This window comes from Macaca fascicularis, chromosome 4, assembly GCF_037993035.2.
Source record: "Macaca fascicularis isolate 582-1 chromosome 4, T2T-MFA8v1.1".
Classification (NCBI taxonomy): domain Eukaryota; kingdom Metazoa; phylum Chordata; class Mammalia; order Primates; family Cercopithecidae; genus Macaca; species Macaca fascicularis.
In genome coordinates this window covers 85,953,886-85,971,542 of record NC_088378.1, presented here as the reverse complement: position 1 = coordinate 85,971,542, position 17,657 = coordinate 85,953,886, and the positions used below count along the sequence as shown (strand labels likewise).

Here is a 17,657-nt window from a genome sequence, read left to right as displayed (position 1 = left end):
GTCTTTGAAGTAAATAAATGAAGTTTTCTGACTGCAAGCCATGAATGAACTAAAGATGACTTTTGTGATTATCCAAAAAAATGTCTCAACCTAGTGAGATGGAATTGCTACATAGGAACTTTTATTAAAAATTAACTTTTAGTGGCTCAAGCCTGTAATCCCAGCACTTTGGGAGGCCGAGACGGGCGGATCACGAGGTCAGGAGATCGAGACCATCCTGGCTAACACGGTGAAACCCCGTCTCTACTAAAAAATACAAAAAACTAGCCGGGCGAAGTGGTGGGCACCTGTAGTCCCAGCTACTTGGGAGGCTGAGGCAGGAGAATGGCGTGAACCCGGGAGGCGGAGCTTGCAGTGAGCTGAGATCCGGCCACTGCACTCCAGCCTGGGCGACAGAGCATGACTCCGTCTCAAAAAAAAAAAAAAAAAAAAAAAAAAAAAAATTAACTTTTAGGGCCGGGCGCGGTGGCTCACACCTGTAATCCCAGCACTTTGGGAGGCTGAGGCGGGCAGATCACAAGGTCAGGAGATCGAGACCACGGTGAAACCCCGTCTCTACTAAAAATACAAAAAATTAGCCGGGCGCGGTTGTGGGCGCCTGTAGTCCCAGCTACTCGGGAGGCTGAGGCAGGAGAATGGCGTGAACCCGGGAGGCGGAGCTTGCAGTGAGCCGAGATCGCGCCACTGCACTCCAGCCTGGGCTGGGCGACAGAGCGAGACTCCGTCTCAAAAAAAAAAAAAAAAAAAAAAAAAATTAACTTTTAGGCAGGGTGCGGTGGCTCACGCCTGTAATCCAAGGACTTTGGAAGGCCAAAGCAGGGTGGATCACTTGAGGTCAGAAATTCAAGACCAGCCTGGCCAACATGGTGAAACCCCATCTCCAGTCTCTACTAAAAATACAAAAATTAGCCGGGCATGGTGGCGCTGTGCCTGTAATCCGAGCTACTCAGGAGGTTGAGGCAGGAGAATCACTTGAACCCGGGAGGCAGAAGATGCAGTATGCCGAGATTGTGCCATCGCACTCAGGCCTGGGTGACAGAGCAAGACTCCATCTCAAAAATTAAATAAATAAATAAATAAAATAAAAATAAATTGGCCGGGCATGGTGGCTCACACCTGTAATCACAGCACTTTGGGAGGCTGAGGCAGGTGGATCATGAGGTCAGGAGTTTAAGACCAGCCTGGCCAAGATGGTGAAACCCCATCTCTACTAAAAATACAAAAAAATTAGCCAGGCGCAGTAGCAGGTGCCTGTAATCCCAGTTACTTGGGAGGCTGAGGCAAGAGAATCGCTTGAACTCAGGGGAAGGAGGTTGCAGTAAGCCAAGATCGTACCACTGTACTCCAGCCTGGGCAGCAGAGTGAGACTCTGTCTCAACAACAACAACAAAATAAATAAATAAATAAATAAATAAATAAATAAAAATTAACTTTCATCCGGGTTCAGTGGCAGGTTCCTGTAAGTCCCAGCTACGCCTGAGGTTAAAGGATCACTTAAGCTCAGGACTGCAAGGCCAGCGTGGGCAACATACCAAGATCCTGTCTCTAAAAAACAAATTTAACTTTTTATTCATATGGACTTTTAAGGACAAGCTTCTGATATAAATAGTGCTATCACATGAGAGCAGAAAGCTGTCTGTTGACAACAGAGTCAGCAGTACAGAGGTATTAAATGCTCCACATGTCTGTAGATTGGTTTGGACTTGGCAACCCCTGCTTTGGATGGGAGAGTTACATCAACTTATATATTCAATGATATAAGTAAGCAGATACTCCAAGAGAAACAACTTGATTAAAAATTCACTAGAATGAAGTCTCAGAACTGTCACTTACACATACTGTTTTACATTACCTAACAAAAATAGCAGGCACTGTCAGTCAGCTACCTCCAAGCCATTCCCAAACCTTCTTCAAGCCCACTTTCCAAATTGGAGAAGGGAAAATCAGATACTTTCCAAGACTCTTTCACATCTGTTCTTCCTGCTGTAAGGAGGAATCCTGCTGGGGAACTTCTAGGAAAGAGTTTGCTTCCTGATAAAAGAGGCTGACGAATCAGAAGAGTCCTCTGATACCACCATTTCCCAATTTGAACCCCATTTGTAAGAACATGGTACTTGGAGGTGGGGAGGCCATTTTGTAACCATGAAATGACCATGCAACCCTGAGGTTGAAGATAAAAGTCCATGATGGGAATAGCAGTGTAAAGAGAGGAAAGCTCCAGATGACCTTGCTGAGCAGGTGCACTCTAACTGGGAATGCCTACTGCAAACTTCTTTTTTTTTTCACCCAATGAGAAAAGCCATAACTTTATTAATAATACAAACAGCACAAATTTCAAACCAAGCTGCAGTTACTCTTTTGAAACACACACAAAAAGTCCTCATCTTCAGATTACATTAATTCCATGATAGCATTTACAATATCAGCACTGTTGTGCTTCAGGAGTCGGACTGCCTTTGCTCACACATTTGCTTGTGACAAGACCTATCCTATATCTTTAAGTTTCATACCTGTCTCCTCAAACTCCTCCTCTTCCCTCTCCTCTTGTACAGTTAAGTCTGTATGTTTTCTTGAATGTTTGAGACAATTTCACCTTGAACTTTGAACTTCTCAGCAGCTCTTAGCTGTGCTTGTTGAGATAAATCTTTGATCTTAGTTTCCCCCCATCAACTGTGTAGGTATTTGAAGCTAGGCTCTTGTAGACATCTGGTTTTGTGATAACAAAGAGGATATTCTTAGATTTCAGGATAGCGACTCTAGTAACCTTCGTAGTCTCTTGTAGCCTTTCACAGACCCAGTTTGGATGTAGCCATAGCCTTCTGTGACTTCTGTTCTTTTCTTTCTTTCTGTCTTTTGAGATGGAGTTTCTCTCTGTCTCCTAGGCTGGAGTGCAGTGGCGCAATCTCAGCTCACTGCAACCTCTGCCTCCTGGGTTCAAGTGATTCTCCTGCCTCAGCCTCCTGAGTAGCTGGGATTACAGGCATGCGCCACCATACTCAGCTAATTTTTGTATTTTCAATAGAGACTAGAGATGGGATTTCACCATGTTGCCCAGGTTGGTCTCGAACTCCTGACCTCAAGTGATCCATCTGCCTCAGCCTCCCAAAGTGCTGGGATTACAGATGTGAGCCACCGTGCCTGGCCATGTACCTACCCTTCACTCCAACTGTGTTTTGCTTTCTTGACTGGTTCTTCATCGAATGCGGCTGCTGCTGCCACCTGGGCTTATTGTGTGGAATTTTGTTCCTTGAGTTCTGATACTGATTCACTGTCAGATTCACTGTTCCTTTAGTTCTGACACTGATTCACTGTCAGATTAAATGCCAGATCTGTGCAGGGAATATAAAGATGGCAGCAGAAAGAGCCCACACTTCTTATTTCAGGAGAAAATTATAAGTCTATTCCTTAAGCTAGTGCTTCCCCACCTTGTCTGGTAATGGCACACATAGAAAATGATACTACTTGGGCCTAAGCGGTGGCTCACTCCTATAATTCCAGCACTTTGGAAGACTGAGGTGGGAGGACTGCTTGAAGCCAGGAGTTCAAGACCAACCTGGGCAATATAGCAAAACTCCCATTTCTACAAAGAAATTTAAAAATTGGCTGAGGCAGGAGGATCGCTTGAGCACAGGAGTTCGAGGCTACAGTGAGCTATGATCACACCACTGCATTTCAGCCTGAGCAACAGAATAAGACCCCATCTCTTACAAGAAAAGAAGAAAGAAAGATACTATTTGTATGGTGCACTGGTGTGTAAATGGACAGGCTACTTACAGCCAGAGGTGACTGGCCCAAACACTTTAGTCACCCTCAGGCCTTTGCTAGCTGCCCTAAAGGCTGAGGGGATCAAAAACTTGACCATACCTATAAGCCATTTATGGCACACAAGTGATGGTGGCAAACTAGTTGGGAAGTTCAGCTTAAGCCATGTGGGTGGGGTGCTGTAAACTTTGCAGCAACTGACACAATAGATATCCTTTATGAGTGGAGGGAAGAAAGGATGGATGAAGCTTGATCATACACTTGGTGATGAAATTCAGGAGTCATCATATTCAGAGGATCCTGGTAAAGGTGTCTCTGGATATTACAGGAGACAATTAAGACTCCTCAAGAAAGTGACCATGGCTGGGTGCAGTGGCTCATCCCTATAATCCCAGCACTTTGTGAGGCCAAGGCAAGAGGATCACTTGAAGTCAGGAGTTCAGCCTGAGCAACAAAGTAAGACTCCATCTCTACCAAAAATAAAGAATAAAATTACCTAGACACAGTGGCATGTGCCTGTAGTCCCAGCTACTTGGGAGGCAGAGGCAGAAGAACCACGTAAGCCCAGGAGTTTGAGGCTGCAGTAAGCTACGATGGCACCACTGCACTCTAGCCTAGGTGACAGAGAGTAAGACCCTGTCTCAAAAAACACTGGAGGGGGAACCTTGCTTTTACTTCTCTCTGCACTTTTTCCTTTGTTCTTCTCTCTGCATGAAAACTGGCTTTCTCTGCTTTTCCCACCAGAGGGCAGGAGACAGCTGCCCCACCTTCCTGGTCCCAGTGATAGTGGGCCCATCCTCTGGAACCAGGCTACCTGGGTTTAAATCCTAGTTCCATCCTAAGTAGCTGTGTGACCTATAGCAAGTTACTTAACCTCTCTGTGCCTCAATTTACTCATCTCTAAACTAGTGATAATCTAATATACCTCAGTAGGGTTGTGGGAAGGAATTAAATCCATTAAACTGTATAAAATAATTTAGGACCATGTATTACTCTGTTTCCATGCTGCTGATAAAGACATACCTGAGACTGGGCAATTTTACAAAAGAAAGAGGTTTAATTGGACTTACAGTTCCACTTGGCTGGGGAAGCCTCACAATCATGGTGAAAGGCAGGGAGGAGCAAGTCCTGTCTTACACGGATGGCAGCAGGCAAAGAGAGAATGAGGAAGATGCAAAAGCGGAAATCCCTGATAAAACTATCAGATCTTGTGAGACTTATTCACTACCAGGAGAACAGTACGGGGAAACCATCCCCATGATTCAATTATCTCCCACTGGGCCCCTCCCACAACACGTGGGAATTATGGGAGTACAATTCAAAATGAGATTTGGGTGGGGACACAAAGCCAAACCGTATTAGACAATAATCACTATGTAAGTGTTAGCTATTATTATCTTTAATTCCCAGGCAAGAAAATCTGATTGTCTGAGTTTGAGCCAGTGTTTCACTCCTGGCCTAATCCCCTAATCGTGCACTATATATCACTATGTACTAGTCCTCTAGAGCATTTATCTCAATTGCAATTTAAGATTTTAATGAGGACTGTATTCACCACTAGACTGTGGGACCATCTTCTTTTGTCCACCATTCTATTCTCAGTGCCTAGCACAGTAGCTATAATATGGATGAAATATAATTCTAGTGTATACCACTTACATTGTATTTTATGTGCAGCATAAACATATAATATAAATATAAACATAAATAGCTTGATGGTGGTCAAGTCCCAATAAATATGTGTTGATGACTGAATTGATGTTCCCCTCCACTATGGCTGGAGATGCCGCTGTGTGGCTGCAGAGGTCTACCCTCAGGGATGGAGAGGTGGTTCCTAATAAAGCGGTGTAAGCCGAACAGAAACCTCCAAATATATCTGCCGTTGTCAGGCACAGGGAACACAAAGTCAAATAGATGTTGGGTAGATATTGTTGGCAGCATAACTAGTTCCTCCCTCTCACCCCCTTCATCCTTAGTTTGGTAACTTTATTTATTTATTTACTTTTGAGATGGAATCTTGCTCTGTCACCCAGGCTGGAGTGCAATGGCGTGATCTCGGTTCACTGCAACTTCCACCTCCCAGGTTCAAGTGATTCTCCTGCCTCAGCCTCCTGAATAGCTGGGATTACAGGCGCCCGCCACCACGCCCAGCTAATTTTTCTGTTTTTAGTAGAGATGGGGTTTCACCAGAGTGGCCAGGCTGGCCTCTAACTCCTGACCTCAGGTGATCCACCCGCCTTGGGCTCCCAAAGTGGTGGGATTACAGGCGTAAGCCACTGTGCCCTGCCTAGTTTCGTAACTTTAAATGTTGGGTGTCAGCACATTCAGGGAAGGAACCCCAGACCCAGAAGTTGAATCATGGTTAGTCTACGGTAATTATGGTAACCACTCCCCTATCTTTGTCATCCAGTGGTAACCAATGACATGTGAAAGGATATATGTCTCGGGGGCATCTGGTAAGAAGTTGTTCCCCAGTTGAAATGAATACAGTGGGAAAGCCTGCAACCTTTCTTGCCTGGATGTCATCAAAGACAAAAGCCAAAACTGAGGGTGGTACAGTAGAACTATGACAGAAAGAGCCCAAGACCACATATGTTTATCATATAAATTACTACTTTTTTTTTGAGACAGGGTCTCACTCTGTCACCCAGGCTGGAGTGCAGTGACACAATCATGGCTGACTGCATTCTTGACTTCCTGAGCTCAAGCGATCCTCCTACCTCAGCCTCCTGAGTGGCTGGGACCACAGGTGCACACCACCACACCTGACTAATTTTTTTTTTATTTTTTGTAGTGATAGGGTCTCCCTATGTTGCCCAAGCTGGTCTCAAACTCCTGGGCTCAAGCAGTCCTCCCACCTTAGCTTCCCAAAGTGCTGGGATTACAGGTGTGAACCACCCTGCCCAGCCTACATGTTTTTGTTGTTGAAGCCACTCTAGGCAAGCACACTCTTGTAGCCAAACACAATGTAACTGATAACTATAGTCCCTTTACCTTAGGAACTGAAAATGAGGAAGGAAGACAGATTAGAAAATCAGAAGCTTAAAGTTAGGAACAGAGAGTGATGACCACTATCACCACTCCTATTCCACAATGTCCTTGACTGCATAAGATTGGAAAATGAAACAAAAGAATTGTGACACTAGAACTGTGCCATTTATTTTATTTTATTCATAAGATAAAAAATTGATAAATTGGACTTTGTCAAGATTAAAAAACTTTTTTCTGCAAAGACTCTGTTAAGAGGATGCAAAGACAAGCTATGGACTAGGGTGGAATATTTGCTAACCAAATATCTGACAGAAGCCTCGTATCTAAAAAGTATAACGAATTCTCAAAACTTAGGGGGAAAAAATTCAATTAGAAAATAGGAAAAAATATTTCACTGACAAGGATATAGTAATGTCAAATAATGAGACACGAGAAGATATTCAACACCATTACATTAAGGAATGCAAATTATTGTTGTTGTTATTATTATTATTATTATTAGAGAAGGGTCTCACTCTGTCACCCAGGCTAGAGTATAGTCATAGCTCACTGCAGCCCTGAATTTCTGGGCTCAAGCAATCCTCCTGTCTCAGCCTGCTGATTAGCTAGGACTACAGGCTTGTGCCACTATGCCCTGCTATTAAATTTTTTTTTTTTTTTGTAGAGGCCGGGCGCGGTGGCTCAAGCCTGTAATCCCAGCACTTTGGGAGGCCAAGACGGGCAGATCACGAGGTCAGGAGATCGAGACCATCCTGGCTAACCCGGTGAAACCCCGTCTCTACTAAAAAATTCAAAAAACTAGCCGGGCGAGGTGGCGGGCGCCTGTAGTCCCAGCTACTCCGGAGGCTGAGGCAGGAGAATGGCGGGAACCCGGGAGGCGGAGCTTGCAGTGAGCCAAGATCTGGCCACTGCACTCCAGCCTGGGCGACAGAGTGAGACTCTGTCTCAAAAAAAAAAAAAAATTTTTTTTTGTAGAGACAGGGTCTCACTATGTTGCTCAGGTTGGTCTTGAGCCCCTAACCTCAAGCAATCATCCCTCCTCAGCCTCCTGAAGTGTTGGAATCACAGGCATGAGCCACCACCCCCTGCCCAGAAATGCAGATTAAGACCACAGTGAGATACCACCACATAACTACCAAAATGACTGAAATTAAAAAATAGTGACAACACCAAATGCTGCCAATGATACAGAAAACTCAGATATCTCACACATTGGTGGTGGGAAGTGTAAAATGGTATAACCACCCTGGAAAACAGTTTGGCAGTTTCTTATACACTAAACATGTGACTACAAAATGACCCAGCAATTGCCCTTCTGGTTTCTTATCTCAGAAAAGTGAAAACTATGTCCACATAAAAACAAGTATACAAATATTCATAGCAGCTTTATTCATAATAACCCAAACCCAGATGCTGTTCAATGGGTGAATGGCTAAACAAACTGTGGTATATCCACACTGAGGAATACTACTCGGCAATGGAAAGAATCAACAGTTGACACACACAACAACTTGGATGAATCTCAAGGGCATTATGCTGAGTGAAGAAAAAGGCAGCCTCAAAAGGTCACATACTGTATGATTTCATTTACATAATATTCTGGATTTTTTTGAGATGGAATCTTGCTCTGTTGCCTAGGCTGGAGTGCAGTGGTATGATCTCGGCTCACTGCTACCTCTGCCTCCTGGGTTCAAGCAATTCTTCTGCCTCAGCCTCTTGAGTAGCTGGGACTATAGGCACACCACCATGCCCAGCTAATTTTTGTTACTTTTGGTAGAGATGGAGTTTTGCTGTTTGGGCCAGGCTGGTCTCGAACTCCTGACCTCAAGTGATCCGCCCGTCTTGGCCTCCCAAAGTGCTGGGATTACAGGCATGAGCCACTGTGCCTGGCCTACGTAACATTCTTAAAATGACAAAATTAAAGAGATGGAGAACAGATTAGTGATTGTCAGAGATTAGGGATGGTGGCGGGGAGGGGGTTGGGTGTGACTATAATTAAGTAGCATGAGGATGATTCTTTGTGGTGATGGCATAGTTCTGTATTTTGATAGAATGGTGGTAATATGAAACTACATATGTGATAAAATTGCACAGAGCTACACACACACACACACACACACACACACACACACACATATTGTACCAATGACTCAATATCATAAAGATGCCAATTTTTTCCAAATAGCAGTAGTAGGAAACATTCTTGCTCCCATTACATGAAGGCTGCAGATTTTTTGTGGCCATATTGGACTCTACACAATTCCATTTGTCTTTTCATTCTGGGATCCCCACTGAAGGTGCAGCCACTCTTTGGGGCATGATAGTCTCATGACAAATGGCAGAAGTTCAAGGGAGGTAGGGGAAGCACTAAAGCATACAATGTATTTTAAGCTTCTGTTCCAGTGTGGTGTAGGCCAAAGCAAGTCAACACAAGCCCAAAACTAATGGAGCAGACTGGGTTACCCCACCTATAAAAAAGCATGGCAAAGATGGGAAGGGTACGAATAATTGTGAATAAACAATGCAATCCACCACATATGTTTACTGAGATTTCAAATTAAAATCTCGAGTTTATCATAACAAATGAATTAGAAAATGTCTATGGAGGAGCAAAGAGCTAAGAATACTTGAGATTTTTTTTTTTTTTTTTTTTTTTTTTTTTTTTTTTTTTTTTTGAGACAGAGTCTTGCTCAGTCGCCCAGCTTGGAGTGCGGTGGCGCCATCTCGGCTCACTGCAAGCTCCGCCTCCCGGGTTCACGCCATTCTCCTGCCTCAGCCTCCCGAGTAGCTGGGACTACAGGTGCCGCCACCTCGCCCGGCTAGTTTTTGTATTTCTTAGTAGAGACGGGGTTTCACCGTGTTAGCCAGGATGGTCTCAATCTCCTGACCTCGTGATCCGCCCGTCTCGGCCTCCCAAAGTGCTGGGATTACAGGCTTGAGCCACCGCGCCCGGCCCCTAAAAAACATTCTTACACACATGCATCGGGAGAAATATTTAAGAATGTTCACAGGCTGCACTGAAGCTAACAACAGGAAAGATAATGAAGTCAGCTCATTAAAGAGATGTTGTTGAAAATAGGAGCAGATTATGTTATCACAAAGCAGTGAAAATGATCATTTGCAGAGCAAACTTCTTTCTCACAAGGCAGAAGGAGGGTGTGCTAGGGTGGATATAAGAGGCTGGCTGTGAGTGAGCTGAACGTAGGGGCAAGAACAGAGCTGCAACCTGGAAGCCTTTCTCATAAAGAGGGAGATTTAGGAGTCTTCTTCGTTGGTTGCCCAAAAACTGTCTGCCCACTTGGAGATGAGCAAGCAAGATCTACAGGCAGCTCAGCCACTGCCTGCTTTGGCTCTCATGAGGCCTCCTGCCAGGAATCCCCATTAATCAAAGTCTGGGAACAAAAGCACACCAGTCAGTTCCCAGGAGCACTCACATGTCTTGCAGGCTGGCTTGGGCTTTCTGTTTCTTTCAGGGTCATTGCTGTGACTGCCCACAAATATAACTTAAAATCTCATCTCAGTGTGACTTTACGGTGATGTTTTAAAAGTCTTTCAGGGAAACTGAACATTTGCATCTTTGGAAGTTTATTCAAGGGACTAGCTAGGAAAACTCAATGTGGAAAAGTACAAGAGAGAAATTATCACACTGAAAGGTCATGTGGACAGGTGCGGTGGCTCATGCCTGTAATCCCAGCACTTTGGGACGCTGAGGGCAGGTGGACCACGAGGTCAGCAGTTCTAGATCAGCCTGACCAACATGATGAAACCCCATCTGTACAAATACAGATGTATTGTAAAAATACAAAAAAAAATTAGCTGGGCATGGTGGCGGGCGCCTGTAACCCCAGCTACTTGGGAGGCTGAGGAAGGAGAATCGCTTGAAACCAGAAGGTGGAGGTGGCAGTGAGCCGAGATTTCACCACTACACTCTAGCCTGGGCAATAAGAGCAAAACTCTATCTCAAAAAAAAAAAAAAAAAAAAAAAAAAAAGAGAAAGGTCATGTGTACAAACCTTGACTTTGGGGGTTATCTGGGAACTCATTAGTAAACTGCCTGGAGAGGAAACTGGAGCTACAAGCCAGCAGAGAAAGGAAATGTATTCTTCTATCAGCTCCAGGTGGAGAGCAACAGGAATGGGGCACAAATCTGAAGAAGGGCTGGGCGCAGTGGCTCACATCTGTAATCCCAGCACTTTGGGAGGCCGAGGCGGGAGGATCACGAGGTCAGGAGTTCGAGACCAGCCTGAACAACATGGTGAAACCCTGTCTCTATTAAAAATACAAAAATTAGCCAGGGGTGGTGGTGGGCACCTGTAATCCCAGCTATTCAGGAGGCTGAGGCAGGAGAATTGCTTGAACTTGGGAGGTGGAGGTTGCAGTGAGCCGAAATCGCGCCACTGCACTCCAGCTTGGGTGACAAAGCGAGATTTCGTCTCAAAAAAAAAAAAAAAAAATTATAATAAAGAAAGAGAAAAAAAAAGAAAAGTCAGATTCACGATAAGCTTGTCCCAAAGCCTCAGGCACGATCGATAGTCCATTTTAGGGTGCTGCCTGACTCCTCTTCCATCTCTCCGCCTTTGGAGAGCAGATATCTGTCCATGCTTCTTCAAAGAGTGGAATGAGATCCCATCCATCTGTACATGGTTTCAACAGTAGCTTATGGAATGCTTCCTGCGTTCAGGGAGCTCTTCTAGGTACTGAAGAAGTGACTGTGAATGACAATAGACAAAACCAGACTGAGATAATGGTATGTAAAGTGTGATATGAATATGGGGGTCAGGCTCGCTCAATGCTTTTGCCGTTTCCATATGGGATGATTCCAACAAGCTACTTATAGTCAAGCTGCTAGAAATAAAGGCTTCCTTTCCCCTCTCCAGCTACCCCAATAAATCTGGGTCATTCATCATTGTTGTTCAGTTTGCACTGAGCAGCCCCAGTTAAGTGAGCTATGGTTATATTGAAATATCCACTTGGCCACGAAATGAGCGAAGGTGGGAGGTTCCTCCTGCTAATTCTCCTCACCTTCCAATACACTTCCTGGCAACCCCCAAGCGGAAAACCTTACCCTACTGTAGGCCCCCCTCCTCCCACTCTTCAAACGGCGGCGGCCCCAGCCAGGAGCGGGCTGCAGACCAGGGCCAGTCCCAGGGCCTCCGGGGTACCCCCTCTCTCTCCCGAGGGTCCCTGCCGTGCCCCGACTCGCCGCTGGGGGGCGCTGCGGCCTCGGAGTAGGAGCCGCCGGCGGGGCGGGGCGGGGCCGGCGGGACTGGGTGGAGGGCCCTGCGGCGGCGGGCGCGGCGGGCTCGGCCACAGGTAACCCGCAGGATCCGAGAGCGCTGCCTGGCGCGCGGGCAGCTGGAGGCACGGCGCTAGGCGGCGCCGAGGCCCTGGGGCCGCCGGAGCCAGCGAGAGCCCGTCCCCGTCGTCGCCCCTCGCCCCCACCCTGTCGCCAGCCTCGGTCCCTGCGGCGCGGACGTCCGGCGCGGGAGAGAAAGGTACCAGGCGACCTCGCCGGCTTCCTGGGACCCCCGCTTACACCGGGGTGGGCGACTGAGGTCGGGGAGGACGCTGTCGGGGGAAGGGGGCGCTGCTCCCTCGGCACCCCAGGATCGCCGACTGCCCGCGGGGGAGACCCGGACACTGCGTCTCGCCCCCTGGTCTGCGGCCTCCGAAAACGCCCGGCGCGAGGGGTTACCCCCCGGGGCGCCTCCTTCTTCTCCCGGCCTCAGTTGCCTCCCTGGAATATGGAACTTCGGGCGAGGGAGGTGGAGAACTTTCTTCTGGGGCTCGTCCCTTGTTCTCCTGCTCGCTTGCAGTTTGAAGGAAGGGCGGTGGGGGCGGGGGTCCGAGTACCCCGCGGTCTGCGGCGCGGAGGAGGGTCGGTCCCGGGCCTGCGGCCGCCTCCGAGTGACCCCGTCCCTCCCCGCCGTGGACGACCGCACTGGGGTGCAGGCGCAGGAGGAGAGGGGCCGATACTCCTTAGGAGCCCCATCGACGAATCCTCAGCAAGTGGCATCTCCCGGGGTCCAGGGAGCCGGCGTGCTGTCTGGTTTGGGTCCAGACATCCGCTCACCGGAGCTTATCTTGGGCATTTAAGCGTGTTGCTTCCGGTAGATCTCGGGGACAGGAGGGGAAGTGCAGCATTATTTGTGACCCGAGAGGGACTCGAATGCCTCAAAGCTGGTCAAGAATGTTTCCCCCGCGAGGTAGCATGAGATGGGTCACGTGGTAGTAAAGAGCCACTTTGGGCCCGTGAGACGGAGTTCTGATTCCACCGCTTGTTAGGTGTATGACTTTGGAAAACCCACTACTTTAAACCTTCGTTTTTAGAACTCTAAACTGCAGGTATCGTACATAACCTCGTAGTATTGTGTTCATGCAGTGAAGTGATGCGAATGAAGTGCTTGGCATTGTACTCTTGTGTGTTGGACACCTTGTTTTGCAAACCTGTTGGATGTTGAGTTCATTCATGCTTAGGTTCTGTTAGGCCAGTGTAAGTGGAAAGAACTTGGGCAATGAAGACAAACACAACTGGGTCCAAGGTGGTCCCATCCATGGTGTACTGATTGGGGATTTCTCATCCCCAAAACACCAATAGCAACCTTGGCAGGGTTTTTGTTGTTGTTTTGAGACAGTTTCCCTCTGTTGCCCAGGCTGTAAGCTTTGAACTCCTTAGCTCAAGCGATCCTCCCACCTCAGCCTGGGACTACCACACCTGGCTAATTTTGAATTTTTTTATTTTACTAGAGACAGAGTCTCACTGTGTTGCCCAAGCTGGTCTCGAACTCCTCCTGTCTCAGCCTCCCAAAGTGTTGGGATTACAGGTGTGAGCCACCATACTGGTCTGCAGCCTTGTTCTTGAGTGTGATAGGTGTGTCTATACCGATGCGTGTTACACTTTGTCATCTTTAGTATTTGTTTAGCATATGGTAACAAAAAATCTTTTAAAAATTAGGGATACAGATTAAAGCTGGGGAGCATTTTCTGCCCTCTAGGTCATACTGGAGATGGGGGAAGGGTAGAAGAGGGATGAAGAGGAATTAAAGAGACCAGAAAACAACTAGTCGCAGTGTTGGGAGGTATAAACCAATGGTAATTTTTTTAAATGCGAATTTGTTAACTCCTTATTTTTTCATGGTGGCACCGAACATTAATCTTAGTCTCCCACTTAAACTCATCAGCCTCCCCAAAGCCTTTCCAGATAAGCATATGCTCTGTGTAAAAGCAGACTGCCTGCGATCCAACGCAGCTTACAGACAAGGCACACTTCCAACTCCCAAGGCCTCTTTCTTGTATGGAGATACTGGTGCTGCCACCGTGAAATACATCATACACTCAGACAGTATAAACCTTACAGTGCAATGGAAAGAATAACAATAGATCACACTGAAGTATGTGTCACCCGGCTGAAGAACTAGAACATCCCCAGGCCCCTGGAGCCCCTGAGTACCCCTCTCCGTGGCCATCCACTCACTTCTCACCTCCCACCCAGGGAACCACTATTCTGGATGTTGTGTTAATTTTTTCCCTTGCTTATATGAAAAACCCTGAGGAAAGGAAGTTTCCCAACAAGCATTTCCACAATAACCTGGATCGTTCTTTTTTTTTTTTCTTTTTTTTCTCAACGAGCGTTATTATTGAACTTAAAAGCAGGCTATTGAGGGTAAGACAGAAACCACAAAAAAGCCGAAAGTCTTAAAGTGGGGGGATCTTTGAGTCTGTCTTTTTCCAGGTTTCTCCTGTCTCCCTGGCACGGATCCCGAAGGTGTGTTCTGTCTGTGTAGGGGAGACCCAGTCTCTTCCAACATAGCTTGGAGGCTGTAATTTTAAAAGCTTTGCTTGAGTCCCTAAGAAGTGGGAAAACAGTAATTTGGGTGCATGTGTTTTAGAAGTTTTTTTAAAATGCAAATTATCCAGAAGGCATTGTGTGGGATTTGAAGGATTAAGCTAAGAGTGACCTTTAAAAATGGTTTTAACAACCCAAATTCCTCTTTTCCTGGTTGGTATGTTTGTGTTACGGTCTTTAAGTTATTTCTTCAAGGTCACATGGCTTTCCTTGGTGAATCTTACACTATTCTATTACTTCTTGGTTAAGGCAAAGATTCCGAAACTTGGTTTCATGGAGCCCTTAGTGTCTGAGTAATTTTTTCACAATTCCCCTAGGCTTCAGTAGTTAGTAATTTTTTCATAATTCCCTTAGGCTTCAGTAGTTAGTAGTTAGGTTCAGACAACTCAGTATTTACTTAGAAGTTGTTTGAAAAAATAACATATATAAACTGAGAGAAAAAAATATTTTATGTCTTTTAAAGTCACAATTACTAACCGGATGTGTATGCCTGTACTACTTCTCAAACCTTGGGATCGTGTTGGACACTGCCACTCTCATTTCCTGTTTCACATTAATATTTCCGCTGCATTTGGCTTTTATCACAGCAACCACAGAAAACCCAGCTTTGCAAAGATGTATTGTCATGGATAGGAATGTAACATGATCTGCTGTTGAAACTGCAAACTACCTCCAGTTAGTAGGTTCAGCAATGTCCAGACATGTTCGGTATACTGTTTTCCATGGAAATTTTAGAATTTTCTGCATTGCCCGTTTGAATTTGCTATAGTTGCAAAACACCCAGTCAGGGGGTCCAAAATAGTAAACTTTGAAAACATTATGCTAGGTGAAATAAGTTAGTCACAGAAGGGACAATATTATATGATTCCGCTTATATTGGGTGCCTAGAGTAGTCATACACATGGAAACAGAAAGTAGTTCCATGGTGGTTACCAGGGGCTAGGGGGAGGACAGAATAGGGAATTCATGTACTATTTTTGCAACTTCTATGTGAGATTAATATTATTTCAAAATAAAGTTTTTAAAAGTTTTTTAAAAACAAGTTCTGTTGATAGTGCCCCACTGTGGGACTGTACCAAGGCACTGAGGTTAGGGACAGCAGCAGAGAAAAACTTAGGGGTGACATTACCTCTGTTTCCCAGCTCTTCCTCATCCCGTCAAGGGGGAAGAGATGGAAGAAATAGCTATGTTCTCTCTTTTTTATAGGGAAGTGTCTGCATTATTTACTAGTGGTTTCCTTTATAAACCTGAGGATCAGCTATTAAATTTCCCACTAAAACAAGAATTCTTAACCTGGGGTTCAGTGGTGGGCTACGGATACTCTAAGATCTCCCGAAATTATGTATAAGTATTTAAGTGAATGCTCTTATGTATGTTTGAGGGGGAAGAAGTTCCATAGCTTTCATCAGATTCTCAAATGGTTTCCTAAGTCAAAAAAGGTTAGTAAGCACTATAAGGAAATATTTACAGAGCCCTACCCACACCCACCCCATAAAAGGCCCCTTTATTTGGATGTCTTATCCTGTTTCAGTTCTCTCTTATATCTTTCCCCCACCAGTTACAAGAGGCTTTCTTTCTGCTCAGACCTCAGATAAGCCTGACCAGTTCTTTTTCCTCAGAGCTCCCAGATATTCATCTGGATCCTGAAAAGTCCAGGACCAATTCCTCAAGAGCCACAGGAAGGCCTAGAATGAACATCTTGGAGTTCTGTATAGGGTAGATGTGAAACTGAAGTTTCACAACTGCCACATCTCTCTCTGCCCTCGTTAGGGTCCAGAAAAATATGAAGTAAATGATAATACATGAGGTACACAGCTTTGGAAAAACTCATGAAGATGGTACTGAATGACTGAAGTCCAGTACATTCTGCCTTGGGGGAGGCAAATTTAATTTTAAGAGTATCTTTTGGTTTACACTTTATGTTCCAAATGTCTTCTAAATATAGCATATAATACATCCTACCTTGTTTCATATGCTGTGATATAGGTGAGCTATAGCATTTACACAGTGTTAGAAAAGATGTTAAATGTCAGAATTTACTTAATAAATAGGTCTCTACTCATTCAGACTGGTTTCATTTTATTTTATTTTTGAGGCAAGGTCTCACTGTCACTCAGGCTAGAGTGCAGTGGTGGGATTTCGACTCACTTCTACCTCTGCCTCCTGGGTTCAAGCCATCGTCTCACCTCAGCCTCCTAAGTAGCTGGGACTACAGGCACATAACACCATGCCCTGCTAATTTTTGTATTTTTGGTAGAGACAGGGTTTCACCTTGTTGCCCAGGCTTACACTGGTTTTAAACTCAGATGAATGGGGTAGGTAAGTGGCAAAAATGATAACCTGCAAGCTCTTCTTACACATATGATTCCTCAATATTTGCTTTTATCTTAGAAATACCTCAATAAATCATGATTTGAGTCTTTCACCAATACAGGTATATTCTGGTAAGGTAGGCTAACTGCTGTAACAAACATTTCCAAACCTCAGTGGTTTAACCTAGCTCACACAAGTCCAAATCAGTTATTCCTGTTGGGCAGCTCTCCTGGGTAGCTGTCCTTCAGGTGACTCAGGGATCAAGGTTCCTTCCTTCTTGTGATGCCACCATCTTCATGTGGTCTCCAGAGTCACTGCAAGCGGGAAAGGAGTATGGCAAAAGGAAATTGTGTTGACTGCCTTCACCAGCAAGTGAAACACATCACTTCTGCTTACCTTCTATTGGCAAAACCAGTCACATGGCCCCACCTAGATTCAAGGAAGCTAGGAAATACAGTCCCTGGCTGGGCAACTGTTTCTTAGCAAAAATAATTTACTTTGGGAAAGGAATAGAACTCTTTGGTGGATGAGTAGCCATTTTTTTGTACAATAAAGTGCTAGTCTTTTTACTGGTCAATTAAATGTAACTGCCTTTATGTAATTTGTTTCTCACTCTTTTTTTTTTTTTTTTTTTTGAGACGGACTCTCGCTCTGTTGCCCAGGCTGGAGTGCAGTGGCGCGATCTCGGCTCACTGCAAGCTCCGCCTTCCGGTTCACGCCATTCTCCTGCCTCAGCCTCCTGAGTA

General features: G+C 45.5%; 1 protein-coding gene and 1 pseudogene across 20 annotated transcripts in view; one reads left to right on the top strand and one right to left on the bottom strand.

Annotated features, from left to right (window-relative positions):
• Positions 1 to 2,391: 2,391 nt before the first annotated feature.
• LOC102118216 (nascent polypeptide-associated complex subunit alpha pseudogene) lies at positions 2,392 to 8,997 on the bottom strand (annotated as a pseudogene).
• Positions 8,998 to 12,014: 3,017 nt separating this feature from the next.
• Positions 12,015 to 17,657, top strand: part of ANKRD6 (ankyrin repeat domain 6) — a 205,147-nt gene continuing 199,504 nt past the window's right edge. For 18 of the 20 annotated variants that reach the window (XM_045391236.2, XM_074037477.1, XM_065543733.1 and 15 more), the window contains exon 1: positions 12,015 to 12,247. The gene's annotated coding sequence lies outside the window, so the exon portion shown is untranslated. The remainder of the gene's footprint in view (positions 12,248 to 17,657) is intronic. The other 2 variants (XM_074037481.1, XM_065543737.1) reach the window with 1 other exon arrangement.